This window comes from Adiantum capillus-veneris, chromosome 6 (genome assembly GCF_014529385.1).
Source record: "Adiantum capillus-veneris isolate H3 chromosome 6, ASM1452938v2, whole genome shotgun sequence".
Lineage (NCBI taxonomy): Eukaryota > Viridiplantae > Streptophyta > Polypodiopsida > Polypodiales > Pteridaceae > Adiantum > Adiantum capillus-veneris.
Window position 1 is genome coordinate 57,913,012 of NC_140936.1, and position 21,349 is coordinate 57,934,360.

The 21,349-nt window shown below is 40.3% G+C and overlaps 1 long non-coding RNA gene across 6 annotated transcripts in view; it reads left to right on the plus strand.

The window, feature by feature from the left end:
- Positions 1-363: 363 nt before the first annotated feature.
- LOC147455560 (uncharacterized) overlaps positions 364-21,349 on the plus strand; it is a 50,848-nt gene continuing 29,862 nt past the window's right edge. For all 6 annotated transcript variants that reach the window (XR_015188489.1, XR_015188490.1, XR_015188491.1 and 3 more), the window contains exons 1-3: positions 364-521; positions 909-1,014; positions 1,264-1,386. This is a non-coding gene — a long non-coding RNA (uncharacterized LOC147455560). The remainder of the gene's footprint in view (positions 522-908; positions 1,015-1,263; positions 1,387-21,349) is intronic.

Genomic DNA, 21,349 nt, shown 5'->3' on the forward strand with positions numbered 1-21,349 from the left:
ATGTCATAAATATTGGTGGCGACGTTTGCTTTTGTCATGAGCACAAAAAATATTCTATAATGATTTCTATTTGAAGATCATCTTTGGAAAACGAGTTGTTGTTAGAGTCTTGAAGTCGTTACTGGTAGCCACAAAATGGGTCTCAAGATCAGGGGTAGAAAAATACAATTTCCTAACACGTGAAAATAATTCAAGCTTAAAATATTCACATTGAGAGTAATAACCATAAAACTTGTCAATCATCCCTTTTTCAAAAAAGGATTTAATTGGGATTTTAAAAGGTCCAAAGTAGTTTATTAGAGTAAATTAAAGAGAACCCGGGTTATTTTTAACCTCCTTTGAGCCATCCACCCTTGTGTGAAACCTAATCTAAAAATCAACCTAGAGCCTGCCTCTACTCTTGCCTCTTTTCTCGACTCTTCTGCGTTACATTAAAAACTGCGCAGGTTGTCTTAAGAGTTCCCTGCTTAGTTATTCACCCCATGAATGGTACCATGCTATCGGGTTTTTTCTCCATGAAGGTATACACATTGCCCTCTTACTGATTTTCAACCTGCACAAATCACCTTGACAAAAAAATTTGGTTCGATGCTGCAACCAGTTTGCGCCGATGCGGACTGATTGCAGCATCGAGCTAGGTTTTTTTGTCAAGGTGATTTGTGCTAGGTTGAGAAGCAGCAAGAGGATATAGTTTTTTTTAAAAGTTTAATGTATTGCTGCAATATCTTGCACTACATTAAGATTGCAGATTGCACCGGTTGTAGCATATGGTTTCTTGTGCTGCATTAAGAAGTTGATTTGCCTGGTTGCAACAAAGGGTTTCTTGCACTGCATTAAGAAGTTGATTTGCCTGGTTGCAACAAAGGGTTTCTTGCACTGCATTAAGAAGTTGATTTGTGTTTTTTCAGTTGCAGTAAATGAGGAACTAGCAACTGCTTGATTATTGGCTATCAGTTGTTCAGCCTTAAGAACTCACTGCAAGGTTATTCGATGCCGATTGTTTGCTCCACAAAGGTATACACCCCGCCCTCTTGCTGCTCTTCAACCAACACAAATCAACTTGAAAAAAAAACCTAGTTCGGTGTTGCAACCAGTCTGGCACGGACTGGTTGAAGCATCGAACCAGGTTTTTTTTTCAAGTTGATTTGCGTTGGTTGAGGAGCAGCAAGAGGGTACATTTTTGTTGAAAATTTAATGTTCTCATTAAAATCTTGCTCTACATTAAGATTACAAAGAGTAATAACAAGAATATTTTATTTACAGTAAATGAGGAACTGGTGTGGACCGCTTGGATTATTCTTTAATTGTTGACGCCTTGTGTTGCTTCTTCCCTTCATTGGCATACTGCGACACCAAAATGCCACCATGCCATTGTCCCACTTCTAGGTTAGCCAAGTTTGAATAGCTTCAAATTTCTGCACTAGCTTATGCGCAATCCATCGCAAAAGATTTTGGAATGCTGCCACAACCAGTCCGCGCCGACTGCACCAGCTTATGGGCAATCCATTGCAAAAGATTTTGTTAATGGATTGTCCATAAGCTGGTGCAGCGTTTTGATTGTTTTTTTTGACGAATTTTCTATGAAGTTGTTGTGTTTTTTCGGAATCCTTGATACTAGAAAAGCGAGAGAGCTTCAAGATTAGTGTTATCGTGTATGAGAACTTCATTATTGAGTATGAGAGCTTTAAGCTCAATTTAATCTGTAATAAAAAAAGGCCCCTGCCCTTCTCTTGGAGTTGGACAGCTGTCGGAAGTGTTCCGTGCTGGCGCAAAATAGTTTCGACAGTTGTCCAACTTCAACAGCAGGTCAGGGGTCTTTTTTTTTACATGATTTTTTTGTAATGATAAGAATTTGCGACGATGTTTTTGTAAATGTAAGATATATTATTGGTTATTTACAACTGGATATTGTTGCTCACGTCCAGCTCATAACCTTAAATGTGAGCAATTTGAAAAATTGGGCTTTAGAAAGGATGTAGTATGCTCGGTGTGGTACTAGATAAAATGAATGTAACAAACAAATTGAATGCTATGAATCGAACAAAGTGTGCCTCATTTTGAGGTGTTATGGATTTTATAATGACATGGTTCATATGCTTGTGTGACCTTATTTCAAAATCTGCTATGTTAAGAAAGAATATACTCTTGTTCTTGGTTTTAACCTAAACAAATAAAAGTCTATTGTGATGGATTGGGTAAATGCTATTTTGAGACCTATGATAAAAAGGGTTATTTAATTCTTGTTCAAAAATTTGTTTGTAGTCTTACAATGGGGAGATGTTCTCGTCGAAAGTGGAAAGAGGCTATGCCTTTTGATCCTATTTGTAGTGATCTAGTGAGTTCTATGGTAGTCACAAAGGACTTTGATGACAATGATCATATTGGCAATGAGAGCGAGAGTTTCGACATTGGCTTAGGGTAAATGAATGAAGTTGATGCTTAAATAGCTAGACAAGAGGCAACTCTGGAAATGGTTCCTTTTCATATTGCCCTTGAAGTTGGGTTATCTATAGCTGATGATGTGGATGATAAGTCATTTGCATATGGATAGAGGAGAGGAAATTCTCAAAACCACAAGGGTTTTTAGTTGTTTTGAGTGCCCTCTAATTCCTTTGTGTAGACTCATTCCTTATGCTCATGTACGTGGCCTTCCCGAGGGATTCACTATTATTAATGGAAGGATGTCACCTGCGTGCATCAAAATTAGAGAAACCTCCCTATGTACGGTATCTTACATGCTAACCCATCCCCTACATACGAAAAGATATAGACATTCTTGCAATGAGACATCCCCCCTCATACGGATTTCGTACGGAATGTCATGGCTCACTACTTCATTTGAGATAACAAATTATCATGAAAAGAAACAAATATATTGAATACTGAACTAAAATAAACCAATGGATTCAATGTAATTTGTCAAAAAATGAATAGCATTTGCCTTGTAAATTGATACAAATCTCAATCTCAAAACATACCTACTTAGTAGGCTTCCCACATGGGATTTAAGGCACACACATGAAATGGATTGTTCTCAAAGTAACAAATAATGCATACTCTTAAACAACCATGAAAAACTTCACTTATCAAATCAAAACACATTACAAAACAACCCATTAAAAGATTAATCTTTTTGAATAAAAACAACTATATGTGATATGAATGCATGTCTATGCTTAAGCAAAATGCAGCTTTTAAAAAAGCACCATCTGTATTTAATTTTGAGTTTGTACATAAAATAGAAATCTTAGAAATTCTGCTAGAGTCTCCTTTGTATGGAGACCTCTCTCACAAAAAAATCAGTACACCCTTTTCTTGGGTTCCCACATGGGATTTTCATCACATAATTTTTTTTTCCAAAACAATTGTCCACCTTCTGTTGGGCTCCCACGTGGGACTTAAGGATTATCTTACACATTAAATCAAACACATTTTCAATAGAGTCAAAGTAATCTAACTTCAAAGTGGTGGTATGACTTGCATATCATAGTACATAGGAAACCTCCAACACATAGTTTAATCACACGATTACCAAAAGGCCATGTCCACATCGATAGGCGATCATGTACAGATGAAACACAAAATGAAAACATAAAAGTAGCCTACCAAATCAACTTAAGAACCCTCTACATTCCAAGTGCTAGTATGTCATGCTTCTCATACTACACAATCAACAAAATGGCATGTCCATGTCATATGGTTGTCGTGTACATAAAATACATAAATCAAAACATCAAAATGAAATGTTTGAAGAGAGTTTCCTAAACCAAGTGGGCACCTCGTAATCAACATTTCATTGGTCCACATGCCATGTCAGACAAACATCTTTCATAGAGCACATCATCTTTTTATGCAAGTACTCATATCTAGGTCTTGAGCACAATTCTAAGTCAATATTTTCAAAGCGTAGTCATCCCTCATCTTTGCCACTTGCATCTAGCATAAGTATCAACCTGTAAGATTCAAAATAGTTACACTTAGAATAGCAAGTAAATGTAGCTCTTTACTGTACAAACCAATCCCATGAACTTTTCTCTTGCACCTGCTTGAACCTAATTTGCACATGAAGTCAATTACCTTTCACATTCTCATTAAAGACCTTGTAGTCCTTAGCATCAAGCTGGTATTCTTAGTCTCCAAATCATACGTCAAGTTTGCAAGTGAAATTATAGACTCAAAGGATACACATTGATCGTCCACAAGATTGTTGTATAGCTCCTTGCACCCTTAGCTTTTTGATACCATGCAAGATGTATCTCTACATTTGCACGTTGGTCAAGAAAATCAATAGGACCCCTGGTCTCTTTCATAACATCTCCCACTTTTCTTCTCATACACACAAATCTTCCCAGATACCATGTACCTTTATCTGCACCTTCGCTAGTGCTACGGATCTTTCCTTTCCTCTTGCACCTTGTGTCATCTTTAGAAGACAAACCCTCAAATAAAACAACACAATCTGAGCCTACTACAAGAGAAGTTCCTGTTTGAAACCTGATCTTTCTATCCATTGAAGAATAAATCCCACTTTTCACCCTTGTTAGTTTGTCCTTAGACAGAGTTGGATTTCCATTTAGCTAACTCACAAGAGTACTCTTACACATTTTCTTGCCATCTATCTCAACAAAAGAACAAAACTGGCTCTGAACTTTCTCCTCTTCATCAACTATCTCATCAAACACATGGCGTAACTCACATTCTGCGACTATCACGTCATGTTTGTCACATGTTCTCAACTCATTTGCACCTTCCTCTATCTCAAGAGGAACGTCATCAACAACTTCATAATCCAAAATTTGGTCATCTGCATTGGAAACCATTATATCTTCAAGATCTCTCGCTTGACATGTGTCATGGAACCGCACACATCCTTCGCTTCACAAAAGCCCTCTCTTAAAGCTCGTACTATGTCCTCATCACAAGATAGGGACATGTAGTCACCAAGATTGGCAAATGGAACACCAGGTGCATGATTCATTACAATTTATATGCTTTTTTGCTTAGAGTGTGCTACTGGAAAAACAAGCATGGAGCTTGATTGAATCTCGGCAATCTTGTTTAGCATACCAACACTGCTTAACAAATCAACTCCATCATAACTCCTCTCATTTCCAACCATACAACGAACTTTGCTAAAAAGAAAATTTCAAGTGTCTCACCTCGTTGCAGACAAAGGAACTTCTAGATGTGCATACTTTTCTTTGAATAGCTTGATTAGAAGAACTACAAAGTGGCAAGAGAGCCGAATATCAAGGAATGTTTCTTTGCTTATGAAATTCTCCTTGAGAGTGTATATCGCTTGCTTCATGATCCAAGTGCGCCACATCCTGAGGAAACAACGTTAGATATTTCTTAAAAAATGAATAACTATTGCCTTCTTTTAATGGAAAACATAAAGAATGACACCTTGTCTAAACACTGAGTACTTGAAAAAGAAGGAAACCTTGCCGGAAGCTTTCACTCTCTCAAATAATGAGAGAGTTGGAGACAAAAAAATATTAATAAATGAAACTACTATTGAAAGATTCATTTCTGTTCCAAGTGTTCTTTCTTGCTAAAATTGACTTCCAATGAGCAAATCCTTCAGACGTGCTTGCACCTTATGTCCTGCCAATCTTTGGGCTGATCTCCAGTTTTGCCTATCCTTTCTCTCCACATCACCCTCTTGCCATCCATGCTCATCAACCTTAAAATGTTGATATACAAGAGCAACATGATTCAATGTAGCGATATCCTTGCCAAGGACAAGTCTTCAAGAAGCATTATCTAAAGGGTTAACCAACTTTTTCCCATTATGGATGAAGTCCGAGTCATGCAATCCCAAGATACTTGCATCATAATCCATGCTCGCTGTTAATGGCCACCCCTTCTAAGGAATGGAGAATCGAATACCCACTTGAGAAGTGTAGTCATCTCTCATGAGTTTCCTTCTTCGAGCATCCCCATCAGAAGCATGACCAATCAAAGGACCTACAATGTTTTTAAGATGCCAATTCTAAAGCAATGCTACTGTATCCCATTGCGCTTTGATGAAATTTGAATTAAATCAATTACATGTCAGCTGGACCACCAAGACGAGCTTTGGTAGACAATGAATAAGTGAATTTGCAATAAGAACCTGTGCATAATGAGCAATAATATTAGCATGGAACACCTCAACAACGTTGTTGTACCCGACTTCACTAGAACCAACGACCACCACAAAATCTGGTACACAATTGTGTTCTTGTTTCGTTCCACAAAAGCCGACAAGTTCATCATCCCTTGCACTTCATCTAACCATCCTCTTTATAACAATCTCATCTTTGGTAATAATAACAGGAACACTGCCCCTCGGGATGTTGTTTCTACCCATTTGATGCTTGTAAACCTCAGCCACATGTTGAAATTTATTCCCCCTGACTCCTGTTTTATAACACATGGACTGTCTTGTTGCCCTCATGGTGGTTGAAATATGAGGTCCCCCAAGGTTCAAAGAGAGAAAGTTGTGCATTCTTGTACCTCCCCACAATTTAACACCCTCAAAGAGACTCTTTGTTGTGTCAGAGTATCTCTTGCCTCGGGGATCTCTTCCAATGTTTTGCGAGATATCCATGAGAAATCTCCAAAATGCTTGCTTTTCCTCAAACAAACCGAGGTTGTGCGCATTGATTATATCCATACAAAACTTCTTTACATCTCCTCTTCCCAAGGCTTCGGAGACAGTATCATGAAGGTTCCTGACTCTTACACTTAATGCTATAACTTTGGTTTTTGTGAACCACATTTGCTTCTGAAGTCTTCGAACTAGGATACACCTAGATTGTGCTATGCTAAGAATCTTTGAGTTAGTCATGTAATCAAGTCTTTTGCCGAAACCTATATCTCTAAGCCCTCGACTATGTGTTGCCTGGGATTGGCAATAGATTCTCATCCAAAAATCTCATTCCTTGGGAATGGAGGTGCAATTTGAACACATTAGCCCATCAAATGGCATTCCCAGTATGCTTACTCTGCTACAATTTTTGTGACGAAAAGTTCTAGATATGTCGATGATGCATTGATCCTTATATAACATTGCTATGGTGTTTGGTTCAAAAAACCAATTTGCCCCCCATCTACTATCATCTAAAAATGGTTTTAGGTCAATTGTGTTTCCTCCAAATGTGAATGATTTTGCCAAAATCTCCAACATAGTGTTGAATATATCTTTTCTTCTATTTGGAAAAAAAGGGAAAACAAAGAACAACAAAAGTTTTTTTTAATCAAAAAATGCTTCAGAAGTGGTACAAGGAAAAGACAAAGAGGTACTTAGAATGGCATACCTTCACCTTCATTTCTTTCTGGTGCACTCGATGACTTCTTGGAACATACTAGCAAGGACAACACACATTCATCAAGCTTGTCAACAAAAGATCTACGAGACTAATAAAAGTGTCAATAATGCAATTTACCTGAGATTGGTTTGAAAAATCCAGTCAACTCCTTCTCATGCTCATTAGGTACCGAGAACTTACTTGGAGGACCAACCTTCTTTGTCCCTTTGTGCAAACTTGGAGCACTAGCCTCAATATGCACCTTTGACTTTGTGTGCTCTATCATGCATTGTTTGATAGACCCTGTCTTTGGAAATAGGGGGATCCATTTTCCATCAACATTGCACTTTATAAAGACTTTAGAGGTAGACTTATAGTCATCAATTGTCTCAAGCACCAATTCAAATTCTAATTTCCTTTCTTCTGCAAATGCATTGACCTCCTCCATTACCTCAACCACCTTCTCTTTGTTTCTAGCAATAATATGATCCTCTAGGCTTGCAATGTGGGAGTCTGAACCTTTTTCTTCATGGAGCCCCATGGACCGCATGTGATTTATGGTCTTTAAGTGTGAATTCATAAAATTTTATATGGTATCTGGACCTCTCTGCCCATATGCGATCTCACATTCTTTGCACCAGATTTGAAACAGAGCCCTCCCATCTTTATCCTTTGACATTAGAGTAAACCTATCAGAGTGCCCTTTGAATCGCAACTTCTCTTTGGCAGTCTTCACATCTTGTTCCCACTTCTTGACTTGGGAGCATGTAGCAAGAATGCTCTTCATACGAACTTCTCCTTCTCTCTCTTCCACAGAAGCATTGACAGAAGAACTAAAGGGACATGTCTCACTTGTTGCTGCCTGATACGTTGAGGATCTCCCATCCACCTCATTGGATGCACCGCTAGAATCTACCCTAGGGTGCTTTGCAGGGGATGCAACACCAATTTTGTACTCTATTGTCACCTATCACTACTCACCTTCCATATCTCCTCTTGTTTTTCACTTATTGATAACATGCATGAGCTTCCCAGAAATCTATAGTCATCTGATGCTAAAGCACCAGAGTCAATCTCTTCTCTAAGCTCCCTAAATGTAGCTCCCTCTCTCCCAATAAACAAAACCAAGTGTGTTTGTTTGCCCGGTCCCTTCATTGAGGTTAATCACAATCTCTTTGATGGCCATACCCGAGTCTGCTTATCTATAAAGACAAGCCCTATTCATAAACAAGAATACTTGCAAACAACTACATAATTTGTAACTATATCGCACTCACAATGTCCATCTCTGCTACTTCAAAAAAACTTGAAAAGAAAGGAATCTTTGAGTCTTTAAAAGAAAACCTACGGTATCCCACACCCAGCTTAAGACTTAATGTACATTTGTTATTGAGTTAATACAGTACTACAACTCAAAATTTTGAGTATGACCCAAAACAAAAGATTGAAGCATATAAAACTCTCTGAGACTCGAGCATATAAAACACTTTTAAGCATATAAAGCAAAAAGTTTACAAGCTCCAATAGAGGGTGTTTTTCAAATTTCTAGAGACTATCACTAAGCCAATGCTCTTGCAAAATCTTAGCTAGATTTTGAGCTTGCCTTGAAAAAGAATCGACAAAGATTTAGTGTAATTAACGATGTTGGGAAACAAACAAACTGGAACACCTCTATAGCGATGTCACCCAAGATCATTGAAAGAGCACTACAAGAACACCACAAGCTTTGGGAAACCCGTTTGAAACACCACAAGTCCAACAAGAGTAGTCCCCTTGGGAATTTACTAGCCGTCACCCACCCAAGAGACTATGTCACAAAGAAGGAAGAAACCTGTTTAGGCACGAAATTACGGATGTTTCCTACCAATGATTTTGAAAACAAAGCTTTTCCCTTCATCAAAAACCACTTCAAAAGTCCCCCTTCAAAGCATACATCACCTACAAGAGGTATGGGTTTCCACAACTCAACCTACATAGTTTACCCCAAAGCTGCCATACAATGTAGGCTGCAGAGAACAGACCATAACTCCAAAATCCCAACTCCAAAAGACACGATTTCAAAATTCAAAAAATCTTTGCAAACTCTGCAACAAAAGTGCTGAAATCCTTCAAATCATACCCATGCACAACTATGTGCAAAATCAACGCGAACAGGATGATGTAGCAGGAAGACTAGGTGTACCGAGAGCTAGTCAAGGGCAAAAAACTGCATCCAAAGGCATCAAGAAGCCAGAACGAGCTCAAACCTGAAAAATTCTGAACTTTGGCTGAAAGTTTTTTAGTTTGTACATGACTTTAGGTTATAATATACAAGTCTCACTTCAAAAAACTCACTCATGGGCACTTACAAGAGCCCGACAGCTGTCACTAGACTAGCGACTTGCAGTGCATGTACATGTTCTTGCTAAAGCAAGCTAAAAATCCCACAAAAAGAAAGCCCACACATGCTTTTGACATCGGGAGTCATGTTGGTATGTACAAATTTACAAAAAACGGGGTGTCAAAAATGCGCCCAACATTGTTTGCCACAGCCCAGCCTGCTAGATCATTCATGATCAGCATCACAAAAGAGATCCTGTAAACCACATGAGGGAGTTTTCACTTCATCTTCATCCTTAGCCACATGATCAAAAAATTATTCAAAAGAAGGCTCATCCTCAGTTACAGTCATCAACCTTGCAATATACTTCTTCAACCTGTAGCCATTCACACATGCTTTATGTGGGGTACCATCCAAGTCAGCAAGCTGATATGTGCTATTTGGAAACCTGTTTAAGACCAAGAAAGGACCTTGCCACTTGATTTGAAATTTCTTTTGAAAAGTGCTATCAAGATTACTATTGTAATAACGAAGAACCATGTTACCCTTCTTGATGTCCTTGTCCTTCACCTGCTCATTTGCCTTTGCTTGATTGTTCTTCAAGACCTGGTCATAATGCTCAAAAGCTAGCAACCTATCCAGTTGTACACATTGCAAATATAGAAGATAATCCTTGAATGCATCATTGGGCTCTTCTTCAAGCTTTAGCCTCACCTTCAAAGCTAGTATCTCCACTTCAATAGGAAGTAAAGTCTCTTTGCCAAAAACTAGATGGAAGGGAGTGAAACCAGTACCTGATTTGATAGCAGTCCTGTAAGCCCATAGAGCACAAGGTAGCTCTAAATCCCAAGTCTTTACATTGTTTCTTGTCATATTTGTAAGCATCCTTATGCTCTCCATTAAACCTTTCATTCATGCCATTGCATTGGGGATAATATGGAGTAGTAAACCTGCGATGAACATGAAGCTTCTCACATAGATAATCCACCAGCTCTCCCATGAAACCTGGACCCTTGTCAGAAAGTAACTCCAATGGCATGTCAAATTTGCAACAAATATATTCATATATAAATAATGAAACATATTTACTTGTGATGTGCTTAACAGATTTGGCTTTGGCCCACCTGGATAGATAGTCAATAGTAGAAAGTATGTAACATTTGCCTCTAGCTGTCGTAGGTAGAGGACCTATTGCATCAATACCCCACTTCTCAAACACATCATAAGACACAATGGTGCCTCTAATTTTGATTTGAGAACCCTATTTGCCATGCTTTAACACTCTTTACAAGACTTGCACCAATGGTGAACATCACGTTGAATGCTTGGCCACACCTACCCCTCCTGCAAGACTTTATGCAAAGTGATCTTTGAAGCAAAGTGACCCACAAGAACCCTCATGATTCTCCTCTAAAATTTTGTAAATTTCCTCTTTCCAAATAACTTTTCTCATCACAAGATCAACCCCCTTCATATATAAGGCATCACCAAGCAGCACATACCTTTTGGCACGGCATAGGAAAGAATATTTTTTTGACTTCTCCAACTCTGATGGAAGCATACTTGTTTGCAGGAACTCTTCCTCCCTCTCTAAAGCTTCCCTTCCCAAATAAAGAGGAAAATCAGCCCTTATCACATACAATTGCCCAATTGAGGCTTGCGTTGCACCATGTGCTTCTTCATTTTGATACCTGTCCACATGCCTTAAACTCCAAGCTTCAAAATGCTTAAGCACATTCTTCACTTGAAAACACATATTTTTCAGCCTTGGATTCTTACTTTGCACACCCCAAGTACTTGCTTAACCACCAAAAGAGCCTCACCTCTTACCCTCACACGAAGGATGCCAAGCTTAAGGCAAAGGTTGGGACCTTTTTCCAAAGTAGCATACTCAGCTTCATTGTCGCTTTGTGCTGTAAGATTCAAACTCCTTTTAGTTGCCAAAGCACCTTGAGTATCATAAATAACAACACCTTTGGAAGCTTCACCATGAGCTTTCCTGTAAGAGTCATCAAAAAACAATAGATAGGCATTGTCTATGTCAAGAGCTTCCATGTGTTGCTTCTACACCGCGTTCTCCTTAAGAAGAAGAGGGATTTCCTTATAAGTAATCAAATCAGCCAATGTAGCCCTTGTACTCTCCTCAACAAGCAAAGAGAATTGGAATTCTTGTAGCTCCACAATCCACCTCATGAGCCTCTTTGATAAAGTAGGGCTATTCACCAATTGAGATAGAAGAGTGTAGCTAGTGAGGAATGTGAATGGTTTAGGAAGAAGGTAGTGCCTAAACCTTCTACATGCATAAAGCACACTCACCATGATGAGCTTCCACCTCAGTATAGCCTCTTTCCACCTCTAGCTTCACCTTGCTAGCACAATAGATAGCTTCATATAGTGGGAATTGTTACCTCATTGAAGAAACATAGCTCCAATAACATCCTCACCTATAGATGGATTCACATAAAACTCCTTATACCAATTAGGATCTTGCATAGTAGGAAGAGAACCAAGAATCTCCTTGATACCTTGAAACACCTCTTCACATTCATTTTTCCATTGTAGAGGATCCAACCTTGCTATTTGTTGTAGAGGATAAAGAAGTTGAGAGGACAAAGGAATGAACCTTGCCAGAATGAAAGTAGGAAGTTTCTCTGTATCTTTAGGTGATGGCAGGAGCACCAAAGCCCTCACTTTGTCAGGATCTACTTCAATCCCATTCTCTGAGATCATATGCCCCAAAAACTTCACTCTTGGTTGAGCAAGATGACACTTCTTTGGGCTGAGTTGACCTCACTTTCATCATATTGCTTCAATGCCATTCCAAGATTTACACAATGATCCTTTCTAGAGCTATAAACACAAAAGTCATCAGTAAGATCCTTCACAAACTTGCCAACAAGAAAGGGAGAGAACACCTTATTGACGCGCTTTTGATACCACGCACAACCATTCATAGCACCAAAAGGAAGCACACAATAACAAAAGCATCCCCATGGTGTGATAAATGTGGTCTTATTTTGATCTTCTAAAGCCAAGGTTAGCTGAAAATATCCACAGAATCCATCACATACACTATACCTCTCGTGCCCTGCAATAGAATCAAGTATGTCATCTATGAAAGGAAGAGGGTATGAATCCCTCTTCATAGCTGCATTTAAAGGCTTAAAATCAATACATATCCTCCACTTTCCATCCTTCTGGGTGTGACAACAACATGACTCACCCATTATGCAGTACTCACAGGACATATGAAAACTGCTTCAAGAAGCTTGTCTACTTCTTCCTTTAAAGCATTAAGTTGTACATGTCCCATTCTCCTTAGCTTTTGGCGTACAGACTGAGCTCCTTCCTTGATTGTAATGTGAATTTACTCTCCCTTAAAGCCTCTAGTTTCCTCATAAGAAATGATGAATAAATGGGGAGATTGTTGTATCATAATGTAGGTACTCACCCTTCTCATGACCAGTCAAGTAGGGAGACAACATACCTTGAATCAACTCCTGTTTGACATTAGGTTGAACTTTGGGTTGCATCAACTCTTCAATTTTCTCATAAAGACCAGAGATATCCTCATTCTCCATAAGGCCAAGAAATCTTTGTTTCTCATCATGCTCTTCTTCAAGAAACAAGGAGGAAACATCTAGATCGCTATCGCTGCTATCTTCCACTTCCTGTCATCATTGCCATTGTCTTCTTCTTCACTTAAGTACTCTTCTTCATCACTTTTCTCATCAAAATAAGCATCCGAAGATTGCTTGCTAGACATATCAAACCTCTTCTTATCACCCCTTCTTTTGTAGAGAGTGATGGTACCATGTCCCGAATCCTGTACAGCTTTGGTTGCCTGTAACCATGGTCTTCCAAGGATGAGAGGGAAAGCACCAATATCCGCGGTCATAACATGGCAATTGACCAGCACTTTAACATTAAATACATCCACCTCCAAGTCCTTATAACTCCCAAGCACCTCACCCTTGATTGGTTGGTAAGCTTTATGCAAAAACCTGAATTCTTCACCATGTTGAGTCCCAACTTTGATACACAAGCTTGAGTAATAACACATACCTGTGCACCTCCATCAATATAAGCCTCTCCAATGAACTTCCTCTTATGCCATGCATCCATGGTAGGGCATATATCAGGTAGCTCATTCAAAGACAAGACTCTCATTGACCCCTTTGTAGGCTCCTTCTTCATGGGGTTGACTACATGCTTCCACTGCCTCTTTAACTTAGGACACATCTCCATGAGTTGTCCCAAAGGTAACGTCAGTCTTTCTATCCACCAAATCAGTCCTTAAGCTATAATTTAGTTGTCCTTCTCCCAAAGAAAAGTCGGACGCTGTGTGCGTATGTCGCACGTGTCAATGCAAGGAACTTGCCGATACACTGTGTGCGAGCCACAAATGGCTCCGAGCATGCAACTAGCCTAAAATAGTAAGCTCAAAGATGGCGATGGTGTGTCACTCATCGCTCTACGCTTGCTGTCATGGAGGATTCCTCGTCGCGAAGAAGAAGGAGACGCCGGTACGCCACGCTCAACCGCTTCACCCCGCCGTGCCGTCGTCGCAATGCTCGATTGCACTCTCTCTCTCTCTCTAATGCATACACACACACACACACAAGGAGATGAAGAAGAAGAAGATGGAGATGGAGCAAGAGCACTCTTCAATTGCACAAATGAGAGAATGAGTGAATTTTAGGTTTAGTTGACTTTTATATGAGCTCGCCCCATTCACACTTGGGCACCTATGCTTAGCCAACTAATCCCTTGAATGATCCAGTTAGAGTGCGCCTCTCATTGGCGATATCTCTTACTCTTTTCCTATTGGACCGACAAGCCCGGTACCTGACTCTACCAAGTAAATAATACAACATCCGTCGTAGGTGATAGGGTGTCCGTGAGCCATGAGGGTTAACATGCCCCCCTTCCTGATGTAGATTCTGTCCTTGGAAGCTATTGAGTTGCACCTCGTTCGTCGAGGTGGAAGAGCATTTGAGATGAATGTCCTTAGCCTTCTTCAGTCACTGCAAAATCAAACAACATTGGCACTAATTGCATTCTCATAAGTAATTAAAAAGCATATCGAGTTTTAGGCAGACAAATTGATTGGTAACCGAATTTTAAACCATTTGTCAGCAATAAACATCAAATTGTAATATAATCAAACGCATAAACAATTGTAAAGGTAAAAAATTAAACAAGTCTGGGGTCGCTAATTTAACGACGATCAAAAGGCACTAAAGATCAACTATTAATACCATGGGTAAGCTTCTCAATTTTCTCCGGTCAATTAAGTTGTTTAATTGCGAGAGCCAAGTATTTCATGTAGGAGGTCTGACTAGAGGCTATACTAGAAGACCTTGTAGTTAAGCTACGATAAAAGAAATTTCTCATGAAATCATCGCCTGACTGATTACTTTTTCTTTGACCTCCCAAAGACTTTTCACAGTGATTCAATTTTGATGTGTGCTTATTTTGTATCCCTTGGGTTTTTTGCTTTTCAAGGAAAAACGCCCACACTGGGAACCTCTAGGGCTCTAGTACCATAGGCGACACATGTGAGTGAAGTACCAAATCAAGCTGAGATTTCTCTTCCAACTTAAGATTTTATATTATGGCACTTTGATTTTTTGTTTGTTCGTGTTCAACATTTTAATTTTGTAACTTTGGGGAGTCGTATAACACTGTTACTCTCCCCAGGCTCATCACACTAGTAAACTCCCTTTATAATACTTAAGCTAAAGGTCAATAGGGACTAAGCCCACTAGAAAGCCCTAGTACATTTCACACAATGCTGCATAAATCGGATTAAGAACCTAAAGTAACCATTGATTATTAGGAAAGCATTTCCCATGGTATTAAGAGAAAATCTATAACACCTAGCTTGGTCAAACTAGCTTAGTCGGACTGCTTGATTTTTAAACCTAGACAAGTGATTATGACAAAAAATTACATTGAATTAAATATTCGATGCTAAGCAGATGTGCTGGATATTATGCTACCAATCACAATTAAAGCAGACAAACATGGATGCAAAAAAGATAAGGGGCAATGCTAATGGACAAGAAACACCTGTTTGTGTTGATGATCGTGCTTGATTTGAAAAGTGGATGAGAGAAAGATTCCATGAAGGTCCAAATCCTAACACCAGCAACACGTTCCTGTACACACTATGAAACACAAGAATACCTCTAGGAGGCACATTAGTGGGAAAAAAGAACTTTGCTAATCAATCAAATCTAAAACAGAAACACTCCTATCGTACTAATTCTACCTACCCTCCATCACTCGACTGATGAGGATCAAAGGTGTTTTATGACATAGGTTTTTGTTTCAGTGTACTGGATGTGAATGTGTGGGTCTGGGTCAAAGTTTTGACTTTTATTGTGCATACTCGTTTGCTAATTGCTCTTGCTCTTTATAATTTTTGTTTTTTGTGAGTATAAGGCTTTATATATACATTCCCTAAGATTGGGAGATTGAGAGGTCATGGAAAGAAGGTTCAGAGGGGAGTGAGTGAATGATGACAGTCAGCAAAAACTTCCCCCTTCCTTGGGTAGATCATACCGTTTGAAATGTGCTCGTCACCCTTTGGAACCAATTGTTCCAGTTGGTAATAGGTGAGGATTTTTGCCAGTAGTTTTCTATTACCTTAGGTGCCTCTTCGAGTTGCAAGGGTGGTAAGGTGCTCTCCGAGGATCGAACTTGAAGTGGTTCATCAGGTGATTCTTGAACACTGGGAGGTGTGGATTCCTTTGTAGCTTCATGGAGTTCCACTATTGTAGGTGGAGGCTGTGGAGAAGCTTTTACCTCTATGGGTGCATTACATGAGGAGCTAGAAGCTTCACGAGACTCCCCCCTTCTTGAGCTAGGCGGAACAAATCGTTCTTTCTTCGGTACCCAAACTAGCTCTAAAGTGGGTGTATAGTATTCTGTGATTTTTTTCTTTCCACAATCGTCAATTCGTTTTGGAGCTACAAGATTGGGCTCACATGGGTCAGGTGACAGGTAAGAACACAATCTACGTTTTGGCACCGAGATTTGATCATTTCCTTGATAGTATCCTTGGGCTTCCAATAGTCGTTTAGGAATCCACTGCCATGTTTTCTTATGTTTCTTGGAGCGAGTGGGACGTTTCTTACAAGGCTTCTGTTTTTTAGCACTAGCTATGGTCACTAAAGAAGCTTTAGGGACCCACTTGTATATTTTCTTCTTTTTATTAGGATGAGTCTTGTCAGAAGCTATATGCATTGCTTGTAGAATATTTAAGGGTACGTGCATTTCATCCCCCTCAGGTGTTACCCAGGTCGTCCCCCTATTTTCCCAAGTGTCTATAATTTTTGCTAGGTGGACCCAATCCACATTGTCCGACTCAGTCATCCCAGGTAGTACATCCATATAAGGAGAATCTTCCCCAACATCAGTGTCCGCTTTACACGTCTAACAATACTGCAATGGGGCCGAGTGAACTGTGGTGTCAGATCTATGATCAATTATAAACCTGTTTCCTAGAGGATGTGCTCGACCCATCACAAGATCCACTCGAATGACAGAATCTTGGAACTGCAAGTAGACATGGTTTTTAGACCAGTCATGCACCATTTTTTCTTCCCTCATGAAAGGACGTCCTAAGATCATCTCCGATGCCATAGCGTGTTTGGAGAAATCCATAACAGTGAAGGTAATCCATATTTTATGTCCAAAGACCTTGATCTTGAGATCTTCTAGCATCCCAATAGGTTTAACAATAGACCCATTGGCCATCTTCACTACTATGGTTGTGGTCGCAAGGTGAGGTCTTCCCATAGTTTCCCAGCAATTTTTAGTCACAATGCTAACAAGGATTCCCTTCACAGTTAATCCCTTAGTAGTGATTGGTATGGTCGCATTGGATTCATCACCCTCAAAATATTGTCCCAACTTGTTAACAGGTATTTCTATAACAAGGTTCTCATCTAGGTTGGGTTGTGGATCTAAGTGTTCCTCCTCTATTGGCATCTCCCCACCTCCATTCATCTGGGCAAATTGTGGCAGCCCAAACTTTAGTTCTCCACTGAGGAAGGCTCGAAGAGCTGAGACTAGCTCAAAGTCTTTATATAGTTTGGACATGATGGTGGTTCTAACTTCTGAAGACATGAAATCCATCAATTTGACAATGTTTAACGGCACCTTTTGGACTTTAGTCCCTTGACGTGGGGAAGATGGGATCTCCATTTTTTTGATAGGATCAGGTAGTCCCTCTGTAAACATTCTTTCCATCAAGAAGTAAGTACGTCCACTTTCCCATGACTTTAAGTCACTTTCTTCTTGGAGACACTAGGTATAGCTAAGGGTCTATGGACTTGGTGAGGTTGTTGTTGTGTAGGGAACTTTCTTCTTGGATCCTGGCCATTGTGGCTCATGAAGGTCTTTGTTGTTGGTTTCTATCTTAGTGGTCGTTTTGGTCTCCATGGTTTCACCTGAATCAGAATCCTCTTCAGCGTCGTTCATATTTACGGGGTCGTCACCAGTCCCTATGTTGGTCTTTGAACTGGGGTCTGACTTCGCTGCTTTTTGCGATCTCTTTCTTCATATGTACGGGGTCTTCACCAGTCCCTATGTTGGTCTTTGAACTGGGGTCTGACTTCGTTGCTTTTTGCGATCTCTTTCTTCGTGTTTTCTTCTTTTTTTGAGATTGGGCAATTGATGCTGTGTCTCTTTCCTCAAGAATATAATTTTCTTTTTGGAGCATTGATCGTGTGAGTATGTTTACTGGTACCACAGGTGTACTTTGTGATGGCCCCTTGGTAACTTCAATCAAGTTTAATGGCGTGATCTTCGGTGCATTTGGATTATTTGGGCGTTGGGCAATCAAATGATCTATGCCACATCAATTACACATGAGTATCGGCATTGTAGACGTTCTTGCTTGATTGTTTTGCATTAGTGTGGTGTTCTTTTGTAGCCTAATAGGACACTCGGCTACATGATGTGGACCTCCACACTCATAGCATTGAAGAGGTGTCTCTTAGCAGTGTAATTGATATTTTGGCCTCTTGCAGCAAGAGCAGCTACTTGATAGACAGGTTTGACTTGTCCCCAATAGTCCTCCGTGTAGTATTGTGGACTTTCTTCAAGCACATCCATCCCATAGGCAATATTAGGGTCCATATCTTCCTCACAACCTTCCAAACAAGCAATAGATGGCTCACAACCCACTTGATTCATAGAAGTGATTCTTGGATGTGATGGTTGCGGTCCTAGCACTGGAGGTGGTAAGGGTATTGTTTGAACAACATTTTGGGCCCTAGGGACCATGTGTTGTAATGTTTGTTCAAGAGGTGGGGCCGGCATCAATGCAAGCACTCGAGGTGTGTCTGTCCATGCTAAGGTTGGTCTATTGGCCATCGCGCGCTTAAATACTACGCAATCCTTAGCTTGATGACCATACCTCCCAACAGGCATTGCAATTCCCATTGAATTTTACTCTAAAAGTAGGGCATTCATTGGTACTATGCGGTCCATAGCATACTGAGCACCATTGTTGCTCCCTTCTTGGATACATATGATTGTTTTGCGGAGCACGATTGTCTCTAAGACTCTCTTGAATAGCCTTGGTGAGATCTGCTAAAGTCATCTCATATATCTTTGGCTCCTTAGCAATAAGCTTTAGGGTCATTGGCCGATGCCTAGATGCTTGCGAGCTAATAGATTTAGGCTCAACAGACACTCTTTCTCCTTGAATCATTAAATTATCCTCCAATTGGGTTGCATTGGTGGTGACTGCTTCCCAAGTGGTGATACCTCTAATGACTAGGCCATTGTAGATATCCTCATGTTGTAATCGCTTAATGAATCTATTAAGCAATTGATTATTATTGAAGCGCTCATTTGGATTACAACGAGAATTCAAATGCTTCAATCGACTAATAAAGTCTCTCACCGACTCTCTTCCTCTCGTTGGGCTTTCTGGAGCTGAGAGGCTACACAAAGCACTCCCTCTCGTATGTATTCTTTCAAGAACAGTCTCCTAAGAGTAGGGTAAATCGTCTTTTCTTCCACCCTTAGGGTTCTATACCAATCCCCAGCCTTGGCGAGCGTTCGCAGGTCGACATAAAAGGACAAGAGGACAAAGTGTGCACATGTAACAAGGCTTTGTATGGGTTGAAGCAGTCTCCTCGTGCTTGGTATGAGAAAGCTGACACTCATTTGGTCAAACAAGGCTTTCGTAAAAGTCCAACAGAAAGCACATTGTATGTAAAGCATGAGGTTGATGTACTTCTCATTGTGGTTCTTTATGTTGATGATTTGTTGATCACTGGACCAAATGAGAGACATATTGCTGAATTTAAGGCTGATTTGAATGCTACTTTCAAGATGAAAGATTTGGGACTGTTGCATCATTACTTGGGTATACAGTTTAAGCAGTGTGATGGTGGTATTGCCTTGTGTCAGAAAAGTTCCATAGAGACATTGCTATGTAATTTTGGACTTGAGGATTGCAAGCCTATTGCCACTCCCATGGAAACAGATTTGAAGTTGAGTCTACATGATGCTGGCGATCCTGTTGATGTCACTCTTTATCAAACTGCTGTTGGTTGCCTCATTTATGTATGCAACACGAGGCCGGATATTCACTTTGCAGTCTCACAGGTCAGCAGATTTATGCATAGCCCAGTGTCTAAGCATTGGCAGGCTGTCAAGAGGATTTTCCGCTACCTTAGTGGGGCTTTACATCTTGGCTTGTTTTATCCCAAGGGGGGATCATTGCCGCCAGACTTACATGCTTTTAAGGACTCAGATTGGGCTGGTTGTTTTGACACGCGAGTGTCCACAAGTGGTTTTTGTTTCATGCTTGGCAATTCATGTATATCATGGTTGAGCAAGAAGCAACCTACTGTGGCCACTTCGAGTTGTGAGGCTAAATACAGGACAGTCTTCACAGCTACGGTTGAGTGTGTATGGCTCATACGCCTTATGGCTGATTTGGGTGTTGGACAGGACACTGCTAACACTATCTACACTGACAGTCAGAGCGCATTGGCAGTTGCGAGGAACCCAGTTTTTCATGCTCGCACAAAACACATTGAGGTGCATTACCACTATGTCAGGGAGAGGCTCTCAGCAGTAGAGATCAGCTTGGCTTATGTGCCAACGTAGGACAACCTTGCAGATCTTTTCACAAAGGCATTGTCTTGTGAGAAGCTTGAAGCTTTCCGCAAAGCTTTGGGCTTACTCCCCTTTGTGGACTAATCATGTCCTCAGGGCATGGCACTTCTCTTTACTCATGTGCCAGCTCTCGTTCACCGCATCACTCCAGGGAGGATTTGTTACCATATACATGTGGTAGTGATGTGTGTGAACACACTAGGACCGCGGGGGCATTTTTTCCCTCTTTAGGAGGTTTTTTTCCCCGAGCATTGTATAAACGTCCATCACTCTAGGGCTATTGATCTTTCCATTGCACACTCAGTAATACACTCTCTATTGTGTGCCTTGAGCTTCCTTTGTCTTCTCCAAGCTGTGTGCGTTTCTCTAAAACCCTAATTCCAACAAGGCTTAAAGCGTTGCTCTTATGTAGGTCATTGTGTTCTCCAGAGACTACATGTGGAGTAGGTATTGGCATTGGGCTTGGCGCATATGAAGCCCTTGGGTTCCACGTTTGGTACAATGTTGTGCCATGTGGCGGCCCAAAGTTCATATGTGTGGCCCTAGGCATAGCAATCGTCGAATGTGACATGCTAATGCTAGC